At 44.1% G+C, this 24,999-nt stretch overlaps 1 protein-coding gene across 2 annotated transcripts in view; it reads left to right on the top strand.

The window, feature by feature from the left end:
- The window catches only part of FBLN2 (fibulin 2), a 192,145-nt gene that overhangs the window by 21,281 nt on the left and 145,865 nt on the right, over positions 1 to 24,999 (top strand). The window lies entirely within an intron of this gene.

Raw genomic sequence — 24,999 nt, 5'->3', positions numbered from 1 at the left:
TTAAGGTCACAATGTCTAAACTCTTGTCTCAGTTAGTTGTTTTTTAGATATGATTGTGGAAAGAATGTATGTTTCATGTTCATTTAAAGTTTTGTAAACCTCCTTTCTCCCCTCCTCCCCCCTTGAACATTGTGCCCACTGGATCTGAACCTGTGGCTGCACTACATAAGTGTGAAAAATCTTGTGGGGTAGGGGAGGGAACCAGAGGGTGTGGCTCAGTAGCAGAAGGGTTGTGCACAGGGGTGTCCCTTCCTACTGGCAGATTTTAGGAGATCTTCCAGTTTAGGCGGCTGGAGGGCAAATCTTGCCTCTTCAGTGGGGAAAATTCCAGGGAAATTGCAAGCTGAAAAGGCAGGGGACACACAGAATTTAACTATAATGTCCTGAGGTGGCATTTCTGTGACATAATGAAAGATGCATTTTAGCCATAATCACTCAGGTTTATTTCTATCGAGATCTGACTCTGTTTCCCGTCCAACTGCATTTTTCTTTTTTAATAGATAGGGCAATTTCTCTCTCCAGGGACTCCTGCACATAATTTATTTCTGTCATATTCATTTTATTTCCTCTATAGTCTGGTTCAGCATCACTATGTGGAATTAGTGTGGATGCACTGTATATTCTTTCTCGGTTTCTTGTATTAATGGTTTATTTTCTCTTGCTTAATTCCTCTTATGTTTATAATTTTCTTTTACTGGAAAATAGAAGGAAAGCTACCTCTGATCAAAGGGAAAAAACACTGTCAAAAAGTTTGAACATTTTATATGGAGACTATCAAATTCAAACAATTTGCCTTCACTAGTCCATAGCACGCTTGGAGTATTGTTAATTTTAATGAAAATCAGCCTTAATTTACTATATGGCTTATTCGTTCAACAAAAACAAGATGTGGACAAAGAGAAAGGAGCATTCTCATTATTTAGCTACATATATTCCTCCATAAAGTAAAATATTTATTGAAATGATCTTTTTCATTTGAGGTTAGTGGGAGTCAGTCTGTATATATATTTACAGAAGGAGTAAAGCTTTGAAGTATCTAATTATCATGGCAAGATCTAAGATTCTGGCTCTGCACCAGCATCTGTATTTGGCCTAGTATAAAAAGAGAAGGTTTTTATTGCATTTTTTCCAAAAAATTCCATAAAACCCAACTATTTTTATTTAGTTTATTTTAGGTCCGTTCCTTCACTCACCTTTCTTCTTCGAGTGATTGCTCATGCGTATTCCACAATCCCAGAGCACTGCACCGGTCTCCTCGCCCTGCCCGGAGGAAGCGATTGCGGCCCCGACCTCTCTGCCCCGCAGGAGGACTTCAGGGCCCACCAAGAGCTCTTAAAGAGAGTGGCACCAAGCCTCCATCTCCAAGCAGAGGAGATGGAGGAGCCCTCAGACTCCCTGTTTAATGTGTTGTCCCCGTCGGCACCGGGTAGGGTGGCCTTGCCTCTCCATGAAGGGCTGGCTAACATTTGAAATGCCCTGTGGCAAACACCCGCTTTTATAGAGAAGGGGGCCAATGAGGCCGAACGCAAGTACTTTGTACCCACTGAAGAGTACCTGTATACCCACTTGGTGCCCAACTCCCTGGTGGTCGAGTTGGGCAACCACAGGAAATGGCAGGGTCAGCCAGCCCCGACCCCAAAGAACACAGACTCTCGGAGACTGGACTCTTTCGGAAGAAAAATTTATTCGTCTTCGAGCTTCCAGTTACGAGTGTCAAACCATCAGGCTCTCCTGTGCCGGTATGAATTCAATCTGTGGGGCTCCATGCCCAAGTTTGAGGCCTCCCTCCAGGAGCATGATAGGAAGGAGTTCAGGGCACTAGTGAAGGAAGGGGCAGCGGCCGCTAGGGCGTCCCTGCAGGCAGCGTCGGATGCTGCAGACACGGCCGCATGATCAATGGCCTCCATGGTGTCCATGAGACAGGCGTCATGGCTCCTGCTCTCTGGGCTGTCCAGTGAGGTGCAGTCTTCCATGCAGGATCTCCTGTTTGGGAAGGCTCTGTTTGCAGAGGAAACAGATACAAGGCTGCATGGCATGAAAGACTCCCGCACGACCCTCCAGACTCTGGGCCTCTATGTCCCTGCTCCGGCAAAACCTAAGTTCAAGCCGCAGCAGACTCCCACTCAGGCCGCCCTCCCGAAGTATGAGGTCACCCGTAAGAAGCAGCTGGACTATAAGAGACGCCCTCAGAGGCAGTCTCAGCCTGCCCCCCAGCCTGGGTCCTCCAAGGGCAATCAGGCAGGGAAAAGGCATTTTTGATGGGATGCTTGGGGCACCCTGCCAATCCTCACCAGGGATCCATCCCCAATAAAGCTACCCTTCTCCAACCGGTTGTGTGCTTTCCTCCTGGAATGGTCGCGGCTAACCTCGGACCGATGGGTCCTCAACACCATCTCCTGCGGTTACCCTGCCCAGTTTACTTCCTCCTCACCTAACCATCCCCCACCCCCATCCTTCTTGGGGGACCTCTCACACAAAGCTCTGCTCGAGCAGGAGGTGGGGCGGCTCCCAGGACTAGGAGCGATAGAGGCGGTGCCCAAGGAGTTCATGGGCAAGAGGTATTACTCCTGTTATATTGTTATCCTGAAGGCCAAAGGGGGGCTCAGGCCCATCCTGGACCTGCAAGGTCTGAACCAGTACATTGTGAAACTCAAGTTCTGCATGGTCTCCCTGGCCTCCATCATCCCCTCCCTGGATCCTGGGGACTGGTACGCTGCCCTCGATCTACAGAACATCCACATATTCGAGGGGCACAGGCGCTTCCTCTGTTTTGTGGTGGGACAGAATCATTACCAATTCATGGTCCTCCTGTTTGGTCTGTCCATTGCCCCCAGGGTGTTTACAAAATGCATGTAAGTGGTAGCGGCCTACCTCAGACGGTGCAGGGTCCAGATATTTCCCTATCTGGATGATTGGCTTCTCAAGGGCACCTCCCGGTCACAGGTGAGGGATCACATGGTGCTCCTCCTGTCCATGTGCACCGTCTTGGGCCTGTTGGTAAACAACACCAAGTCCACGTTAGTCCGGGTCCGATGCATAGAATTTATCGGGGCGCTCCTGGACGCAGTGTTGTCAGACAGATTCAAGATCCTGAAAGGTCTCATCGACTCGGTCACAAGGTTCCTGGTGACAACAGCCAAGGTTTGCCTGCAACTCTTGGGTCACATGTCAGTGTGCACGTATGTGATCCATCATGCCAGATCCAGGATGAGGCCCCTCAGTGGTTTGCCCTGAAGTTCTCCCAGGCCCTGGACGGGATGGACAAGGTCCTCACCATGCCGGACTCTGTGATCACCTCCCTACGGTGGTGGTCCGCCCAAACAACATGCTCCAAGGGGTCCCATTCAGGGACAGGGCCCCGTCATGGGACCTGGTGTCCGATGCATCGGACCTGGGTTGGGGGGCCCATGTGGGGAACTTTCAGACCCAAGGCCTGGGTTGGCTCAAGATTTGACCCTACATATAAACGTCAAGGAGCTCAGGGCGGTGCAGTTGGCGTGCATGGCCTTCCGCTCGCACCTGGAGGTCAAGGTAGTCAGGGACCTCACGGACAACACGGCCTCGATGTTCTATATCAACAGGCAAGGTGGGGCCCGATCCTCTACCCTTTGCCACGAAGCCCTCAGGCTGTGGAACTTCTGTATAGCCCACAACATCCACCTGAAGGCCTTCCACCTGGAATGAGAGGGCAGATGGCTTGAGCAGGGACTTTTCCTCGCAACATGAGTGGTTCCCTTAACTCGGAAGTGGCCCACCGGCTCTTCCGAAGGTGGGGAACTCCCCAGGTGGACCTATTCACGACTCGGCAAAACCAGTGATACCCCCAGTTCTGCTCCAGGGGGGACCTGGGGAGGGGCGGTATCTCCGATGCCTTTCTCCTGTCCTGGTCAGGCTGGCTTTTCTACACCTTTCCCCATTCTCTTTAATCAGCAGGGTCCTGGAGAAGATAAAGACGGACAAGGCCTGGGTCCTCCTGATTGCCCCGGCGTGGCCCAGGCAGCATTGGTATGGGACCCTCACAGGCCTGGCAGTAGCTCGGCTGTTGCCTCTCCGCCCAGACCTGTTCTCTCAGGACCAGGGCCGCCTCCTCCATCCCAACCTAGCAGCATTTCACCTCACAGCGTGGCTGCTCAGTGGTTAGGCGGAGAGGAAAGGACGTGCTCAGAACAGGTTCAGCGCGTCCTCCTCGAAAGTAGACGGCCCTCCACTCACCACGCTTATTTGGCGAAGTGGTCCCGGTTCTCTAGGTGGGTGGTAGACCAGGGTGTCTCCCCGGTGGCCACCCTGATCCAGCTTATCCTTGATTACCTCCTCCACCTGAGGGTTCAGGGCCTGGCGCCCTTGTCAGTCAAGGTGCACCTGGCAGCCATATCAGCCTTCAATCCGCCGGTGCAAAGGCACATGGTATTTTCCCATGCTATGACTGGCCGGTTCCTTAAGGGTTTGGACCGTCTTTTTCCGTATTCTGGACCGCTGGTCCCACAGTGGGACCTAAGCCGCCATACAAAGTCTTTCATAAGGACAAGGTCCAGCTTCACCCATGCCCAGCGTTCCTCCCGAAGGTGGTCTCCGCCTACCACATGGGTCAGGACATTTTTCTACCGGTCCTCTGCCCCAAGCCTCACGCGTCCAGTGAGGAGCGCCATCTCCACATGCTTGATGTGCGGCGGGCTCTGGCTTTCTACCTCAAGCGGACCAAGCCATTCAGAAAGTCCTTGCAACTGTTCGTCGCCTTGGCTGAACACGCGAGGGGCCAGCCGATTTCCACTCAGAGGCTTTCCAATTGGATCACTTCGTGCATCCGCTCCTGCTATGAGCTATTGGGTGTCCCCCCGTCACCCATTGTGAGGGCACACTTGACTCGGGTGTAGGCCTCGTCGGCTGCCTTCGTGTCCCACATCCCCATCCAGGACATTTGTAGGGCCGCTACGTGGTCTTTGGTTCACACGTTCACCTCGCACTATGTGATCGTCCCCTAAACCAGAGATGACACGGGTTCGGCATGGCTGTCCTCTGTCCTGGGAACTTGTGAACTCCTGCCCACCTCCAACAGATATAGCTTGGAATCACCTATTGTGGAATACACATGAGTAATCACTCGAAGAAGAAAAGATAGTTACCTTTCCGTAACTGGTGTTCTTCAAGATGTGTTGCTCATGTCCATTCCACATCCTGCCCTCCTTCCCCTCTGTCGGAGTTGTCTGGCAAGAAGGCACTGAGGGTGGGGGGAGCACGCAGCATCCCTTATACCGTGCCAGGCAGGTGCCACTCCAGGGGTCGCAGGGGCGCTCCCCCCCCTACGGGTACTGCTAGGGGAAAAACTTCCGGCACTGGTGCATGTGGCGAGCACGCACACCTATTGTGGAATAGACATGAGCAACACATCTCGAAGAACACCAGTTATGGAAAAGGTAACTGTCTTGTTCATACTGTGCTGGGAAACTCAGGCAGAATAGCATTATGCTAGTGTATAAGAACCAGAAAGTAAAAGTCAACAGTAAAAATAAGGGGGGGGGGAAGAGGGGGGGAGAATCAAGTTTACTTGTGAAAGGCAAAAGGTAAATAGACCCTTCCTTTACTGTTCTCTAATTCTGACTTTTGATGATCTTGGTGTTATGTGAGCAATTTAAGAAAAAAGATAAAATAAATGGCTATCTTAACACTGCCCTTTGATTATGAATTTTAAGTTTGTTACAAACTTGGGGTCAGATCTGATGACACTTACTACTTGGCATAAGATTCTGATTCAGGAAAGTATCCCCATTCAGGACAGCCCTTATCCACATGTTTAAGGCCCACTGAAGTCAGTGGGACTTAAGCATGTGCTTAAAGTTAAACATGTGCTATGTGGTGTTCTGACTAGGGAAAGACATAAGCACGTGATAGATCTTGATTTTAGTAAGACTTTGGCACTGCCACATGACATTCTCATAAGCAAAGTAACGAAATGTGGTCTAGAGGAAATTGCTGTAAGGTGGGTGTGACAGAATACAACCCTGTGTTCACACCCTAGACACTACTGTAATAATTTTTGTACAAGGCATGTCTTGTATGGTATAATTTGAAAACTCATAATTTGCTAGTCAGTATTATCCTGATAAAATATGTATGGCAACATTGTATGTAAAGTTATAAGAGTTCCCTGTATGATGTTACTAACACATGTTCCAAACTCCACAGCCCTGCCCAAATAGAAGCTAGGTCTGTCCTAAACAAAGGTATGCATGCTCTGCTTAATTTGTATTTAAGCAGTAAACAGAGTCTTCAAGCAGGAAGGGAAGACAAAGGAAGTTCAAACAGGTGAAAAATCCAGCAGAAAATATCCTTCCACATAGACTCTTTGACACCTAGTGCCCAGCTGGAAATGGTTTTCAAGAGTGGGACTGAAACTATAAAAAGGAGGGAAAAACCCCACAAGGCACCCCCTCCCTCTCCCAGCCTGTTGCATTCACTGCCCTTGAAGAGAAAAAGGGAATAATCCTTGGGACTTTGAAGGAGGGGCCCTGACTGAGCGAGTTTGGTCAGTAGGACTGCTAAAAGCAGGTGGTGAAAAACTTGGCTTGAATCTGATATAGGTTATTAAATTAGGCATTAGTAAATGTTTTTTATCTTCATTTTTCTTGTAACCATTTCTGAGTTTTATGCCTCCTTATTTGTACTCACTTAAAATCTATCTCTTGGTAGTTAAAACTTGTTTTACGATTTTATCAAATCCAATGTGTTTAAATTGAAGTGTCTGAATAACTATTTGAGATTATTCCCTTTAAGGGCTAATAGACTTAAAGTATTTTGTACTGTTCAGGAGGGGACTGGGCCATACAGGACATACATTTCTGGAGGAAAATCTCAGTGTGGGGTGTGTTGGGTTACACTCTGGCTCTCACCAGCCTTGGTTATACTTGGTTACCCCAAGCGTGGCTGGCAGGCTGCAGTCACACACAGACATTCAGAGTGTAGCTGGCTTACATGCTGGAAGGCTGTTTGTTTGTGAGCAGCCCAGGTGGGAGTTACTTCAGCAAAGCATTGTAAGGCACCCAAAGTTGTAGGGTGGGGTGACACAACTGCTCATTAGACTGGATTGTACCCTGGTATGTTACAGTGGGTGCACAACTGGTTGACAGACCATACTCTAAGTGTAGTTATCAATGGCTCACTGTCAAACTGGAGGGATATATCTTTAGGGTTCCCACTGGTGTCTGTCCTAGGTCCGGTACTAGTGCATATTTTCATTAATAACTTGGATGGTGGAGTAGAGAGTATGCTTATAACACTTGCAGGTGACACCAAGCTGGGAGGGGTTGCAAGCACTTTGGAAGACAGGATTAGAATTCAAAATAATCTTGTTGATTTCAGATCAGTTCTCCAATTTGTCACGATGAAATTCAATAAAGACAAGTACAAAGTGCTCCACTTGTGCATTTGATTTTTCCTTCCTAACTATAAAATGGGGAATAGCTGGCTAGGCAGTAGTACTGCTGAAGAGGATCTGGGGGTATAGTGGATTGCAAATTGAATATGAGCTAACAATTTCTATGCAGTTGCAAAAAATATAAACAGGAGTGTCATATGTAAGACACAGATCGTAATTGTCCTTGCTCTACTCAGCACTGTTGAGTCCTCTGCTGGAGAGCTGTGTCCAGTTTGGGCACGATACTTTAAGAAAGATGTGGACAAATTAGAGAGTCCAGAGGAGAGCAACAAAAGTAATAAAAGACTTCGAAACCTGAGCTATGAGGAAAGGTTAAATAATGTGGGCATGTTTAGTCTTGAGAAAAGACTAACTATAAGGGTAGTTTAATCTCTGGAGCAGGCTTCCAAGGGAGGTTGTGCTGTACCCATCACTGGAGGTTTTTAAGAACAGGTTGGACAAACACCTGTCAGGGATGGTCTAGGTATGCTTGGTCCTGTCTCAGAATGGGGGAATGGTCTAGATGATCTCGAGTCCCTTCTAGCCCTACATTTCTATCATTGTATATGCTTACTTGCTGCCCTGGCCCTAATTCACCAAGGTACTTAACAACATGACTAACTTTAAGCATGTGAACAGTCCCATTGAAGTCCAGTGAGTTCACCTATGCCTGGTAATAGCTGTTAATGAGATCAGACTCTTAGCTGTGTTCGTGTGGTTCACTTGTACTTGTTAATAAACAAACTTCAAAGCAAAATTCCATGCATGATTATAAATCACATATTATTTATGAAAAAGACCACAACAGCTTCATGTGGTAATGAAAAAAATGTAATGTATAACTTGAAAAGGAAACGAGCCTAGATCTTCTAACACCATTCTGGTTTGTAGGGTAAACATGGTACGAAACCGCAAACTCATTATAAAACTTGGAGCCGCATGCATCCAAGGGCAGAATTTGTCCATAAATATTGAAGACGAGAACAAACCCTATATTTGTAATTACTGTGTGTTAGTAGCTGATGCTGAATAATAGACAGGAAAAGACACTGTCCTTGTCCAGAGGAATTAATCATCCAAATTGAGGATACATCTCAGACATTTTGGGCCTTGTCCAAAACCCACTGAGGTCAGTGGAAAGAGACCAGGAGCCAGGCTTCCGTGCGTGTGAGAAGATGAAGGGGTCACAGATAGTAGTGGTCTTTTCATACATGGAGCACACATTCCAGAGAGAGTAGAAGAAATGGAGGAGGGACAGGGGGGATAGATGTGCGTCAGAGGGTCCAGTGGAACAAAGGTGGTGACAAGGAAGAGTGTGGGAGGTGGAAAGGCTGGGATAAAGGGAGAGCTGGAACTGGAGCAGATGTCACTGGAGATGAGAAGCAGGGAGAGTAGTGTGCATGTGGGTTATGGATTTGTGAGTGTGGGAGACTGAGAAGGGAAGGGGGAGAGGAAAAGACAGACGTGGTGGGAACAGAAGGGGAAGGTTCAAGGGAACAAGAGATGGTGCAAGAGGTTGAAGGAACAGACTATGATGCAGAGAAGGGATGTGGTGAGAGCCATGGGTGATTAATGGCTGCCCATGAGTAATAATGGTGATTCATTGGGGAACTCAGTGAGTTGGGCAGTGCAGTAGATTTGACTGAGATCAATAGGAATGGAACAAGCAGCTAGATTTATACAACTAAGAAGGTGAATGGTCGATAATACAAATCTACAATACATAGAGTAACCTAGATGTAAGGCATACAGCAGGATATTGAGTTCTGAGGCGGTGGGGGTGGGAAATGGCTGTTTATCTCCAAAGATTAGGGTCTGAGGTAAAGATAATTAGTATATAAATAACATGAAATATTTTCCCATATGAAGTATTTCCCATATGAAATATTTTCACCTAAAGATGTCAAAGCACTTCACAAAGATCAATGGCCAAGATTTTCAAAATGGACATGTAACTTTGGATGCCACAATTGTGGGTAACTAACTTGAGACATTTTAAAGGGGCCTGGTTTTCAGAGAACAGGTGCTCAGTGTTCTCTGAAAATCAGGACCTCTTAAAGCATTTCAAATCAAACAACGTGAAAATTGTTGCCACTAAGGATTCGTTCCTCCACCTCTAAAATGGGGCTATTGAGACACAGAGAGGTTAGGGCCCAGATCCTCCAAGGCATTTAGGGAACTAACTGCCATTGATTGATTAAAATGGGAGTTAGGCATCTAAATGCCTTTTGAAGATTTGGGCCTAGATAACTTGCCCATCTTTACCCAACTGATCTATAGCACAGCAGGAAACAGAGAGAACTTGTCTCTTGTCCCCATGCTCAATCCATTAGCTCAAGAACAAATTAATTTCCAGCACAGCGAGCCATGTAGCAACTCTTCAACTTCTCGTTGACAGCTTTTGACAATCACTGCAGTTCACTGAAAAATAAACACCAGATAGAAGATGGGGAGGAACTGTGAGAGTAACTTCTAGTAGCTACATCTGGTAATATTGTTTGTGAATGATAGAAATTTAGACGAAATAGCAAGGCATGCATCTTCTCACATTTCTGTATCCAGCAAACAAAATTAATTCTATTGTCTTTTATGGAAAGCTTGTGTAGGAGCCATTTTGATTGGTGGATTACATCTGCAGTTGGAGACTGAGTAAGGGATGGTAGATTCAGGCTTCAGTTACAGGGATTTCACTTTTCATTCATGAAGAAAACTGAAGATTTCTTTCCAGCACATTTTATTTTGGCATTAGAACTTTTCAAAGCACTCCACAAATGGTGGGCTTTGATTTCCACTTGTTTAACGTCAGTGGTAATTAACATTTCTTTGAGAACATTCTAACCAAATGTTCTAGTTTTGTCCTCCATTAAAATAATAATTTTTGCTCTTAGCTAAAAGATGTTAATTAGTGTTTATAATAATCCCGTTGTGGAAGCATTATTGTCAGCAGTCTGAGAGGGGGAACAGGTTGTTTGGGTGCAATTGGAGACTCACGAAAGACATGGAAAACTTATAATTAACATAATACGTCCTGATAGATCTGTTTCATCTGCTGTGGATAATGCTTTGTCTTCAGTCCTTGTGTACTTGTAGTTTGTTTTCTTGGAGGGGGGGAGGGTTGTGCATGGGAATAATGAAATAATTTCCTTGCCTCCCTGCCCAGTCTAGTAAACATATTTGGGAGAAGAGACGACAAACTGACTCCTAGATTAAGGAGGTTGTGGATGTTAGGTGGCAAGGCTGGGTCATCTTACCCTTTCCATGAGGAAGGGGTGGGTGTCAGGACTCTAGCCCATCTTGCTCTTCCTGGTCTGATGTGGATGGCCATGGAGATTTGAGGAGAGAGCTGGGGATGCAAGAGGGTGGAGCAAGGGAGGAGACTATCCAACTCCATCACCTGTGTTGTGCTCAGCTTTCCATGTGGAGAGCCAGAGATTACACAGCTAGGGAGCTCTATAACCTTCCTTTAGAGCCCATCCAGGGTTGCCCTGTGCGGTCATAAGGAACAGTCCAGTCGAAGGGAAGGCAGCTCCTACAGAGTCTACACTATCAGTGGGGTCAATAGGCCTCTCATTCTTTGCTGAAGGGAGTCCCCTTTCCACACACAGAAACAGAGATGAGTGAGGTTGGAGAAGGCTCAGCCTGCAAATCTACATCCCTCCCTGCTTTCTCTCACTAGGGGGAAGACCATGCAGAAAAATCTCCCAGAATGCTCCTCTTCTCTGATACCACTTCTGTGAGCTTTTTCTGGCCATGAGGCTGTTTCTTCCATAATGCCAGCTACTCTTCCCCCTTCCCTTGTAAGAAAAGCCTGTATTGAAATTAGATCACAAAAATCAACCCAGATTACTTCCAGGATCAAGAGAGTACCCGAATCCTAAGAAAATTGCAGTGACTGGCTCTTTTTTTTGAAACCAGTGGAAAAACCTGCCCCATGATGAGCGTGCATTCAGTATGTTGTGTGGAGCCAAGAATATCCAGAAAATGAAAACTGCTTAAAAATGCCCTGTAAATAAAGGAAAGACAGCAATCATAATGATTGAGAAGAGGGTGCTAGCCCAAACCAGGGAGATGAGATGAAGAAGGTTGCAAGGCTAGATGGAGAAAGGCTTTGGAAAACTGAACAATTTTGTATGCTATTGCAAATTTGCTCCTGTTAAATATGCAGAGCTAAAAGTTTAAAATACCATTTATATTGGCACCTAACTTGTTCAGGCAATCGAATAGAGCCCTGCAGCAATCTCTGAAATCTGCATCTGAAAGCTTGGAGACATGCCTTATACCAAATGGAAAGACAGAATAAAGCAACAAGTAAGAGAGCAAGCCAATGTAAAGCACCTCTGGAAGACCCTGGAAAAAACCAAACAGACAATCAGCTGCCATGTGCAATAGCCAGAAGAATTGGAAGGTGAATTACAACAGACTGTTGATTAGTGGGAAGATATAACAATGAGAGAGAGTGATGAGCTATTAGCTGGTACACAAGTTTGGAATATGCTTCATTTATCTACATTTATTAAGTCAATGGGAGCCTTGCCTGATAGGGACTGTAGGATTTAGCCTGATCTGTATTACCGGTGGTGGTGGTGGTTGTCATCCTCTAGCAAATTTGTACAGCATTAGATTCACTTTCGTGTGTGTGTGCTGCACTAGAGCAATTGTCTAAACTTGTTCATCATATTTAGTTGTTTTTTCTACAGCCATGGTGCATAAATATTTTTTTATTAATTAGACTGGGTAGAGGAGGTGGTATAAAGAGCCTCCTGCTCCCTTCCTTGTACATCCATGTGAAGGGGAAAAGATGTGCCAAATTCTGTTGGAGCAAGTAATGAACAGTTGCACCATAGTATACTCTTGACAGAACATATAGCACTTGGTTCCAAGTGGAGCAAGTAGCAGAGGAAGAAAGAGACAAGGGAGATGAAATAAGGCAGAAAAACCTATGGAAATCCTGTGTCCAGTCCATTCTCTGAGGGCCTGATGAACACTATGGGTCTTCAAAACATGTCTTTTAGAGGACTATCTTCATGGCTACCTTCACTGATGTGGCATGATCAGTTCACATGCTACTCTGTGCTTTTTACAGTTTCTGTTGTGTTCCTGTCACGTGCACTAGAAGTTACCAGTGCTATAAGAAGAATTAACGTGCGATAGTATTTATCCCATGTTGTTCAGATTGTTCCTAGGACATCCTCTGATGCCAGGCTCATGGTTGCTGACTCTCTTCCCCCACCTTGCTTCTGCCCCATATCACATCACCATGCAGTACTCATGTCATGTACTTTTGTCTCACTGTAGCAAATTTCCTGATCAGATCAAGCTGACTTTGATTCTGGTCCGGATTCTGATACCATGCTGAATAGTTAACTCACTCAATGAATGGTCCCATGGAAGTCAATGAGAGCACTTGTAGAGTAAGGTGCCACTCAGCATGTGTAAGGATATCAGAATCTGGCCCCTAAGCTTTATACCTAACACCTTCACACACTGGGTGTGCGGTCTCTCTTCTTGTGGAGGCGATGGTGGTAGCTCACTATATACTGATGCTATGTCTGTGCCATGCAGGTGATTGGAGAATATGACTTTGGGGCAATAATAAGCAAATGATGGAACAAGAACTGCAGTAGATACTCAGGCAAACTTTCATTGACTTAGTGGAAGTTTTCTTGAATGAGGACCCAGTCATCCTTTCTTGGGTATTACTCCTTGCAGAGATTCCCTTGAATTCTCCCAGCAGGGACAGAATCCATGCAGCCCCTTGAGAGCATGGCTCTCACAGAAGACTTCATACTAGGGTCTTGCTTGATTGCAGCTCCCTACCTGTCATAACCAACTCTAAAGGGGGAAGGGTTCCACACTATGGAAAGGAAAGCAGCACAAATTACTGTGAACTCTGTTGCAGTAACTTACACTGTCTTGTCTCAGAAGCCAGCAAAGACCTGCCGGCTCACCTACTCCCAACCCCACAGTGGAAGGGAGATTAGGCTGTGAAGCTGGCTTTCCCCTCTTTCATTGTTCTCCCAGCCAATGCGCAGGCGTAGACTCCCCTCTACTTATGGAACTGAGAAGCTCATGATCTGGTCTGATATTTGTAAGAATGACATATTGCCATGCCCACGTTTTGGCTTTACACATACAGAAGTTTGCTCCTGGGCATGGCATTCTTAACTCTTAGCCAAGCTCGTTCTGGCAGCTGAGAGAGTAGAAAGTTGTCTTTCTTCAGCTGCACTCTCCTACACATAGCTGAGAAAATATATCAGTTTGCTGCTACAGTTGATTCTTGAAAGCAGCATTTATTCTCTGGAGAACTAGGTTTGAATCCTGTTGAGAAACAGAGTTTTATCTTAGATTCTAGTTGGTGTTTGCTACATTACAAAACCACCATGTAATATGGGAGAAAAACTTTTGTGATTGGCAGTGTATTCCCAGGAGAACCCAAGATTGCAGTCTGCAGGCACACATGTTGCAGATGGACATAGAGGTACATTCACAGAGTTCTGTGTGCCTAGCTCTGTTTACTGGAATCTGTCTCTCTCAAAGTATGGAAAGTTATGGAGAAAACCCAAACAAGAAAGAGATTGATGTAGATAAAATAAAACTTACCATGCAGTTAACATGTTACAATGTATTGCAATGGAAATTCAACATTCATTATGAAAATGACAATGTCTAGACAAGTTTGACTGATTTATTTACCCCAATAAACATTAGACTATAGCGGCAAGATTTATTTTGACACAAATGACTCCTCACTCTTTAGGAGTCCATTGTCAGAATGAAACCAAATTGTGTTGGTTACTTTGGGGACCTAATGCTAATAAAATATACAAGACTCTGAATTCTAACTTGAAGATGAGATGAGCCAAGAGAGAGACGCACTACTGTAACTGACTTTGAAGCATTTTTGCTTGGGGAGCGGGGCATAAATCTGGGATAGAATACATAGCTGTTCTGCTTCCGTTTTTACCCAGTTGTTAATGATGTTGAAACACTTCCTATATAATCCATGAGGCAGGGGACCCCAGAACTCCGCTGAACAGTCACTTACCGTATTTTCCCCATTCACTTAGCTTATTTTCCCTCAATAAAGTAAAAACTGTTCCAGCAGGACTGCCCAATATAGCTAGAAAGTAACTAGATAGGTTTCCATCTGATGCTTATAGTTAGTTTTAAAACAACATGTTCCCTAGTGAATGGAGGTGGTCTCCTGCATCATAGATCCCCCCATGCTTAGGGTGGTTAGGTTCAAAGCGCCTTAGGAGTACTGTACTGTTGCCATTTTAAATGCTTTCATCTAAGTATTTTTCAAAGAGCAAGTTTTAATTAGCACTGTAGTAATTTAATTGCTACGGGGGAAACTCTGAAAACTTGCATGCCACAGTCCATGAGATCACTGCTGCTTTTTCTCTCAAATTTCTGATGGAGAGAGTGAATAGAAACTCTTTGTATGCCAGCTGAAGGAAGAGAGAGGGAAGGAGACAAAGACGTGAATGTATCAGAGGAAGTTTGGAGATTGAGAGGGGAGCAAAGGATGAGCACCACAAAGGACTTTAGAAGTGCAAAATCCCAAACCACTTCCTACATGAACAGGGGTACAAGCACCTGTGTCCTGGCCAAATTGAATAACTTAATTTTGCCTACCAAAATTTTTTCCTATATGGTCCAATCCTGCTGCCATTGTTTCTTAGGCAAAACTCTGGAAAATTTGGCCCATAGTTTCCTGAGCGTTCTAACCTATTTTACTTAATCTATATGCATTTTTATACTACACTCATCACAGTGCTATGTGAGTATCATCTTGGTTGCATACACCCCTACGTGCATGGTGTTGAACTAATTTTGCATGCTTGTTATAGCATCTGTATAATAAGTGTTGCCAAATTTTCAGTGCCTACATATAGTAGAATATTCTGCACATGTGTTGAGCAGTCGGAGTCTGTGTGGTCAGGAGCTTCTCTTGCATTTCATGTGCACTGTGAAAGCACAGTAGTTCTGTTTGCTTGTGGAAACTGTACTGGGACGTTGTGAGCACAGAGAAGTTTTTGTTGGCTGCATCTTGTCACACTGGTTTTTATGTCTTCCAGATTTTTGAGTGTTGTGGAATTAGAGGGGTTTTTAGGTGCAAATAGAGTGGTCTTCAACTTTCTGGAGTGGATAATTTCTTTCTTATAAATTAAACCAATTTATTTTAATTTCAAAGATGAATAATGAAGCAGATTTCCTACATAACAGAGCTGACTAAGTACCTGGCCAGTTATGCAGTTATGTTCCAGGATATAATACAGTGGTCCCCAAACTTTTCACCTTGCACCCCTTCTTACCCCTGTCTCCCTCAGCTGCGGTTGGGGGCTGGGCTGGGAGCCATTGGCTGAGGACGGCGCTACAGCTAGGGGTGGGTCTGTGGCCCGGAGAGGGATTGGGAGCAGAGCCACAGCCCGGCTGTGGTTGGGGCCTGAGGCTGGGGCACGGCTGGAGCTGGGGCCGAAGCTGGGGCTTCACCTGGTGGCGGGGCCAGAAGTGGAGCCATGGCTAGGAGCCAGACCTGGGACCAGGACTGGAAGTGGAGCCATGGCAGGGAACTGTGGCTGGAGCAGAGCTGATGGCAGACCAGGACTGCGTGGTGCTTCCTCCCTTCCCCCAAATGTTCCTCCACACCCCACAGTTTGGGGACCACTGATATGACGTATACAGTGGGTTGTATTTGGGATGCATTTGTGGGAATCTGAATCTTGATCATCTTGTTAGGCACCTTGTGTTTCATTGGTTTTGTAAAGCACAATAGCCCCATTTCAGAAGGGCATGTGTTTTAGTGCTATCCGGAACAGGGATGTTTTCCTGAGTCAAGGCTCATGTGCCTTTATGTGACTGACGAAATTCCAGCCCCTCCTTTCCCCCCAGTTGTTTTGTTGGAGAGGTCCCCATGGCATTGGAATTAGTGTGGTTCCGCAGCACCCATTAGCCCAACAACAACCCCTTCTGTCAAGGTTCCTCCCCCACTCTGAACTCTAGGGTACAGATGTGGGGACCTGCATGAAAAACCTCCTAAGCTTATCTTTACCAGCTTAGGTCAAAACTTCCCCAAGGTACAAGATATTCCACCTTTTGTCCTTGGATTGGCCGCTACCACCACCAAACTAATACTGGTTACTGGGGAAGAGCTGTTTGGACACGTCTTTCCCCCCAAAATACTTCCCAAAACCTTGCACCCCACTTCCTGGACAAGGTTTGGTAAAAAGCCTCACCAATTTGCCTAGGTGACTACAGACCCAGACCCTTGGATCTTAAGAACAATGAACAATCCTCCCAACACTTGCACCCCCCCTTTCCTGGGAAATGTTGGATAAAAAGCCTCACCAATTTGCATAGGTGACCACAGACCCAAACCCTTGGATCTGAGAACAATGAAAAAGCATTCAGTTTTCTTACAAGAAGACTTTTAATAAAAATAGAAGTAAATAGAAATAAAGAAATCCCCCCTGTAAAATCAGGATGGTAGATACCTTACAGGGTAATTAGATTCAAAACATAGAGAACCCCTCTAGGCAAAACCTTAAGTTACAAAAAAGTTACACAGACAGAAATAGTTATTCTATTCAGCACAGTTCTTTTCTCAGCCATTTAAAGAAATCATAATCTAAAACGTACCTAGCTAGATTACTTACTAAAAGTTCTAAGACTCCATTCCTGGTCTATCCCCGGCAAAGACAGAATATAGACAGACACACAGACCCTTTGTTTCTCTCCCTCCTCCCAGCTTTTGAAAGTATCTTGTCTCCTCATTGGTCATTTTGGTCAGGTGCCAGCGAGGTTACCTTTAGCTTCTTAACCCTTTACAGGTGAGAGGAGATTTCCTCTGGCCAGGAGGGATTTTAAAGGGGTTTACCCTTCCCTTTATATTTATGACACCTTCGCTGCCCCACAAATCACCCTGATGTGCTGGGTGTCGGGGAGTTGAGGCAGAGTCCAGCTGCACTGGGGGTGGGGTGAGCATTTGTCCCCCCATCCCCATCACACATGTACACACTCATATGCAGGTCTCTCTCTCTCTTTTTTTTTTTTTTTGCAGCTGCTCATCATCCCGTTGAGTCCCTTTTTGGATTTGCTGCGCTGGGGATTTTCCAATAAAATCAGTGACAGGTGAATTTCTCCATATGTGAGGCAAATACACATTACGTTAATTTGGGTTGAGCTGCAGAGAGGGGAGAGTACTGAATGAAACATTACACCTAAACTGTGGCTCACAACCCCTCCGCCTCCCCCACCCCACCCTCTCCTATGGTATATTTGGGGCTGGGCTGCTTTTTACTACGTGACTGCAAACACTGCTTCCAAAGCTGCACTTCCCGGAGAAGCATAATAGTATAGTTTAGCAATTGGTTGATTAGTTGTAATAGTTAGCTACAGGTTTCCAAAAACTTGGTTTGAGGGACCCACCTTCCTCTGAAATAATTTGGCCCACATTTGGTTGACAGGCAGATAGTAATGCTGATCTTACCACAAATTCCTCTGAGCATATCAAAGCACTATAAAAACATTAAATAAGCACCATAACATCGGTACAAAGTGGGTAAATAATTACAGTAGATGGTGTGTTGTCTGATTGGTTCTCTTTCTTTGAATCTGCTATCATTTCTGCCTTGCATGTCTTGTGCCTTAACTTTCCTCCCGCTTTTAATGTCTCCAGTGACCTAAGTTATGTCTACACTTCAATCAGGAGGTGAGACTTCAGCATGTGTAGTTATAGCCAAGCTAGCCTCAATCTGCCTGACTCAAGTACTAATAGCAGTGAAGCCATGGCAACACAGGCCCCGTCTTCCCAGGACCCTGGGTACATACTGGTATAGCTTCACTTCTATTGTTACTCAGGCTAGCCTGGGTATATCTACACATGCTGCAGTCATACCTCCCAATTGCACTATAAACATATCCTTATTTGAAGCTCCATAAGGCTCTCAAATGTTCTTCCTGTGTGGGTTAACTGCAGTACTGCCAAGCCCATGCATTTAAATATCATGAGTCAGGCCCCCCAAAATTGTAAGTGGCTTAAAAAATCACGAGATTTTTCCTTGTTTTAAAAAAAGAGATTTTGGGATGCTAATTTTGGAGCCGTTAGGTTTCAGTTGGGTCACAATTTCAAGCTTTTCTCTGCAACCACCAGGGCTAGAAACATCTGTCTTTTTTTTTAAAGAAATCTGAGCTTCTCACCTAATCACAGGTCCCCAGGAGAGGGGGCTTTGAGAATAATGCCAAATATCACAAGACTTTTATGATAAACTCATGAATTGGTGACAGTGTAATTGTTAAGTACAAGACGTGTTATTTTTAATAAGAGACAGGACAAAGCTACAACAATTGGATCCAGGTTTTTGTTGGGGTTCATCAGGTCCATCTCAAGTTTCAGTAGTTCCAGAAGGAAAGGGCTAGTGTTTTTGTAGACTGTATATTATATAAGAGAACTGCAACAAACATTTCTCCTGTCATTCTTTCATGTACTGAGTAGCCCTTCAGTTACACCTAGTGTGAGATGGGGTGGAGTAAGCCATGAATTCTCTCTTGCAGCTTTTGGTGAGATCACAAGTTTCTGGCGGGCGAGGGTGTGAAAGGACGAACTAATCTATTAGCTGGCACAATCTACTCAGGAGCAACTGGGTTCAGGGTTGTTCTCCCCCAGCAAAAAATAAAAAAGAAAAGAAAAGAAAAGATTTCCCCCCCCAAATTATTTTTTCATCCTCTCTTGCATTTAAGGGGTAGTGTTCTTAGACTGATCTTTCCCTCCTCATTTTCTCCTGCCGTTTGTGATTCTGACAGCTACCAATTTGACTGCCAGAAGTTGAAGTAAGAGGTATAAAAGTATATAGCATATAAAAACACATTTAAACTTCTTGTATAGTGTGTGCTTTCCAGATTACTGCACCTTTTTGAATGCTCTTCAAAAATGTAATATCCTGGTTGGATGCTCTGTTTATTCACAGACCATGGGCCATGGCAGTACAAGTTTTTATATGCCGCCCAGTCAACAGAGCACATGAGGGAAGGACAATTATTTCTAAACCTGCCATAGATAATAGATAATTTCGTACGTTCCTTTAGGATGAAAAGGGCTGTCTGCCACTTAAACACCTCTTAAACCCTGAAAGTAGGGCTCAAGTGGGAATTAAGGGATGCATAAGCTTTGTGCTGGCGCAGGTGAATTTCACCTTTAGTGCATGTATATCATACAATTTTTTTATACTGTATCTATATGCTGGCTATACTTCTTTCCAATAAAAACATTTAAAAGCAAGCCCTTGATCCTGCAACACCATATACACTCGAGTAATCCTTTTGTGTGTCGCCATATTGCAGTCCATGGGACTACAAGCATAAGTAAAAATTACTCGTATAAGGAAGCCTTGTAAGGAATGGGCCTCCTGTCATTTGTGGGCACCTGAAATAAACTGATGGGCTCAGGGTGACAACTGGAGCTGATCTACAAATTTTTGACAAGACATTTTCAACTTGTTTATATTATTGTCAGAATGAAACACTTTTGCCTTGTTGAAATGAAATATGTTTAGAATATTTAATGGGATGAAAAAGTTTGAGATTTTGACTTTTTGTCGTGATTCAGGAGGAAACATTTTGAACTCTCTGATCTCCCCACATGATGGAAATTTTGTGTTTTGACCAACTCTAGTTATAGTTTCTACTGCATACTGACAATAGCCTTGAATGTCCTATCTTGGAAATTCGTCCATCTCGTTTGCTAACTCAAAAGGCTCTTCTGTCCTTCTCTCCATTGTCTAATGCCCATGTATCCCACGTGTGCACTTGCCTCCTTCCCACCCACCCCCATCCCAGTGTTCCATAGAATGTCGTCTTTCTTCCTTTGTTATGAATTTGGGGAGAAAAAATGTTACCAACATGAATAACATTCTCCTGCCAAAAAAAATATTTTCCTTAAGGTTGATTTTAAAATAATGGAAATGAATCTAAGTTATTCTTTTAGTGCTTAAATTGGTAATATACTTGAATGTCATTTTAAAATCAGAGACCTCATGAATAGTCCTTTGTTTTAGTTGGGATGGTGGGGGATTAATCTCCGAGAAAGATTATATCCCTGCTGCTCGCATGAGCTCATTCTTTTTGCAAAAATGGCCACCTTTGGAATGTTGGCTTATTGTGGGCATTATTATGAGGCTAGGCTGCTTTTGATGGGCAACTCAACACCTTGAGGTTTCATTCTGTCTCATAGTGGAGTTACTCCAGATTCTCACCAGTGTAAGAGGAGAATCAGGCCTTTGGTGCCCATATTAACTGGGACCTCCTTTATGTGGTACACTGTGCACATTAGCATGGCAACAGAGGTTCTGTTCTGCCTTTTGCCCAGTGCAATCCCATTGAAGCCAATGGGACTACATGGAATAAAAATCAGTGCAGAATCTGGATCTGTAAATTTAATAAATTTCACAAAAGATATATTTAAACAAACAAACAACACCCAAACTTTCTGGGTAATGAAGTGGTGTACAAGCCTGTGGGTGAGATTTGGGTGGTTTTGCTGCAGAGTTGTGTGAAGCTCAAATACAGTTGTTGGAGGGATTTTCGTTCATGTGTGTGGGGTTCTATTTGTTGTGACATCCCATCCAAACTCTGAGTAGCAAATGTCAATGAAGTTAATAAGACGCAGTGAAAGATATAAATGAGCCTGATTCCCTCTCACTAAGGCCTCTCTCTAGTGCACTGGCTGCAAAAAGGGGCATTTAAGTGAATGTAAATACAATCACAGTTGTGGAGAATAAATTATTGAAATCATAAAGTAGTTGTAAAAATTCCAAAAGCCTCACACCCAATGAGATGATGCAACTTCTCCAGTCAGTCATGACACCCTTCTTCTACAATTAGAGTGACCAGATAGTAAGTGTGAAAAATTGGGGCGGGGGGGGAGGGAAGAGGCACCTATATAAGACAGCCCTGCATATCGGGACTGTCCCTATAAAATCGGGACATCTGGTCACCTTATCTATAATAACATGAGTTGTATTTAAACTAGTTGGTGTCTCCACAACACAGTTTGTCTCCAGAAAGGGCTGAGTTCCCAAAGCAGTTATACACAAACTCCTTACGACTATACAGGATATGCACCCATTCTTTGGAACAAGTGTAAGACACATTTTCCCCAGCTGAACAAAATAGACATGACTCTGTGTTTCATTCAATGCTTGGGTTCCACCACCCCCCCAACCCGGTGCAGAAGGAAGCTTAATTGGGGTGGGGGAAACTGGTAGTCAACAAAGGGAAAATATAAAGAAGATTTAGCAGTTTAAAAGAGTGAAATGAGATATTTCATTTGAAAGCATTTTCTCCAGAAAGACACAGGCATCAAAGAGAGATTGGGCATGGGTGACTGAGAAGATAATGTGGTTACTAACAAAGGATTTCAAAGGGGTAGATAAATTTGGCTTTAACCAGCTTGATATGAGTGTGTTGGATGAGAAATCAGTTAGAGATGTGAAAGTGACTAGAGGGGGAGGAGTCAGAGTGATCATGGACAAAATGCTGTGATTGGATAAGAGATAAGAGGTTGCACTCAAGAGATAAGGTGTAAATGGAGAAGAGAACTAGGGATAGAACTCTGAGGGACCCAACAGAGGGGGAAGAGGAATCGTTAATGGGAAGGGAAACTGAACTATCTTCTGAAGTGGCTGAAGAGTGAGGAAGAGAACCAAGAAAGCACTAAAGCCAGGAAAGACCAAGGCAAAGAGAGAACAGCTGTGTCACAGCAGATAGCAAAAGAGACAGAAGATCATCTTAGGCTAAAATGGGACTACAGGGATTCCAGGTAGGATCAAAGGAGATTAAGGGGAAAGTAGACAGTAAAGGGAGGTTGGAGATGGAGACAAGTGGAGTTAAGAGGTTTTCTTTTCAGGGAAACTGGAGTGATTTTGAAAGCTATAGAAAGGAGCCAGGTAAGTAAAGATGACCATGCAGGAAGAGATAGAGAAGCTGCAGTTTCTAGATCCACTAATAGTTAATGCACCACTAAAGGATTTATTAGGCATGCTAGATATAAAGTACAGCTAATTTTGTGGTGTTCACTTCAAAAAACAAACTTTGTGGCCTTTCGTTGAAACGTCAAGTTTTGCCTGAGAAGTGAGCCTGCTCATATGCTACATTTGAGAGGCAAGAAACAATGGACAGCATATGACGAACGTTATACTGCACTGACAAGTATCACTGTGTGATATTCACTGAACTATCCCGCTCCATTTGTCATGTTTAATATGTTGGTGCAACAACTATAAATATGTGGTTGCTACACGAGTGTCATTAGTCATTTTAATATAAGACTGAAAATATATAAGCACAATACATCTTTTAATGCAGCCTGAGGGGTATTGTGGAAGCTGGGGTGAATTTTAGTGCTGTGATGGGTCAGACTGACAGCCTTACTGAGTAAACTGTTTTAGATACTCTGAAGGACAGATGATTGCAGTGTGTCTCTCTTGACACTGCTCTCACCAACCTGCTTCAACTCTGACTTGGAGAGACCAGCTTTAGGATTTAGTGCTTGATTGCTTTACTGAGATTATCAACAGAAGTGCTCGTTAGTGCTTATTGTTTTTATTGAGTTTGGAGGAAATAAGGAATGTAGGACACTCCCCCCGAAGGGAACTGGAAAGGGAAACCGTTCCAGAGGGAAGTGGAAATTCCAATTTCACGTAGGTCAGTGTAGATGGTAACAACTCTCAGTCACCACACAGCTGCACTGATTTTCAAACTGATAACCTAGAGGTGAGAGGCTCTCTATTCCCTTATTAACCTCCTGACTAACCGGCCTTACTGTAGCATGATAGGACATCCCATGCTCACGTTGGTATCAATATGGGTACTATGGGGAGAGGGATAGCTCAGTGGTTTGAGCATTGGCCTACTAAACCCAGGGTTGTGAGTTCAATCCTTGAGGGGGCCATTTAGGGATCTGGGGCAAAAATTGGGGATTGGTCCCACTTTGAACAGGGGGTTGGACTAGATGACCTCCTGAGGTCCCTTCCAACCCTGATATTCTATGATTCTATGGCATTGCATGATTTGCCTTCTCTGGACCAAGAAACATTTGAACATAGTCACCCTGCTTTCAGTAGATTGGTTTAAGTTGAGAAGTTATGACTTGACTCCCAGCTGCCCCACAGTTCAGCAGTGTGCTTGAGACCATCTGTAAAGTTAACCTTATGTTAGGGAGGGGAAAATGGACCATAGTGGAGTGAGTGTACTGGCCACCAGCAAAAAATTTGGCCTGATGACTTAAATGTGCTGAGGTGTTATAACCTGGATATTCCACTGTAAGAATCTGGTAAAGTCCTGTCCTTAAAGCCTCTCAGTAGTGGCTTATCTTTAATTCTCCTTCCATGTATTACTCCACAGTCTAATCCAGATAATCAATTACAAATTCATATTACCTGAAAGCTGCTGAAAGAGCAGAGCAGGCTTTGTATATAAACAATGAAATGGTTAAATCTTATGAACCCAGTTTGAATTCATTCAGGAGCTGCATAGTGAATACTCTACCCCTTATTCCTATGTGTCCAAGGATGAAAGTGGTTCTCAGTAAATGGATCTCTTATGACACAATGGTAAACTTCCTTTGTATTTTTATTTTTCATTGAATCACAGTAACATCCTTAGTACCATTACTGAATTCATATCATAGTCCTGGAGTTTTCACTAATTTGACTCAGAATTATCATATTAATGAGTAATGTTGTCTAGCAATTCAAATTGTAATACAGAATGACAGAAAACTCTAAATGTAATAAAAGGTTCATATCTTATCAGGACAGGCAGTCTTTTCCCACATTTTGGCCAATTTCCAGGAGTACCTCTGAGCTGACTTGTTGGAAACCCAGTATAAGGGGAAGAAGTAATCTTTGGAATGGGTTTTTTGGCAAAATTCCTGTTTTCTGCTTGGTTTATTGTTCCTGGTGATGCTGTGAGTGAAAACTTTTCCCCCATCAGACAACTTTTAGAATTAGTGGTTCAAAGTGTTTTTTTATTTTATCAAACTAAAGTCAGATTTATTCTGCATGTACATTTCCATGTTAACCATAAATAATTTGTGTGTTTTGTGACTTGACAGCAGTTGATTTGCTTTGACTTCGATATTAATCATTCTGCAGTACACAGTGTCAAAATTACTAAAAATTTCCAATGCACACATGTTTATTTTACTAATCATTAATAGGTATTAATGTCTTAGATTCAAATGCTTCACATGCTGATTACTCTAGAATGTTTGGTTTTAAAGTCACAAGAGTCCAGATCCTCAAAAGTATTTCAGTAACTAACTCCCATTGATTTCAAACCATTGAGGAGCTGAGCCAAAGCCACTTGGGCGCTGTCACAAATAAACTACATTGCTACACATTGTAGCAGAGCCTCAGCTTGTGTAAATTGCCATAGCTTCACTGAATTCAGTGGTGGATGGGTATTTACACCAGCTGAGGATTTGCTGTTGAGTCTTAGGCTTTCAGTGGAGCTATACCAGTTTACACCAGCTGAGGATCTGGCCCCAATGTGGTAGTAGAACAGGGCTTCCTGTATGCACAATTGATAAT

The sequence above is a fragment of the Natator depressus genome, chromosome 7 (assembly GCF_965152275.1).
Source record: "Natator depressus isolate rNatDep1 chromosome 7, rNatDep2.hap1, whole genome shotgun sequence".
NCBI lineage: Eukaryota > Metazoa > Chordata > Testudines > Cheloniidae > Natator > Natator depressus.
Note: the sequence above shows the minus strand (reverse complement) of the source record. Positions and strands in the feature narration are given on the sequence as shown.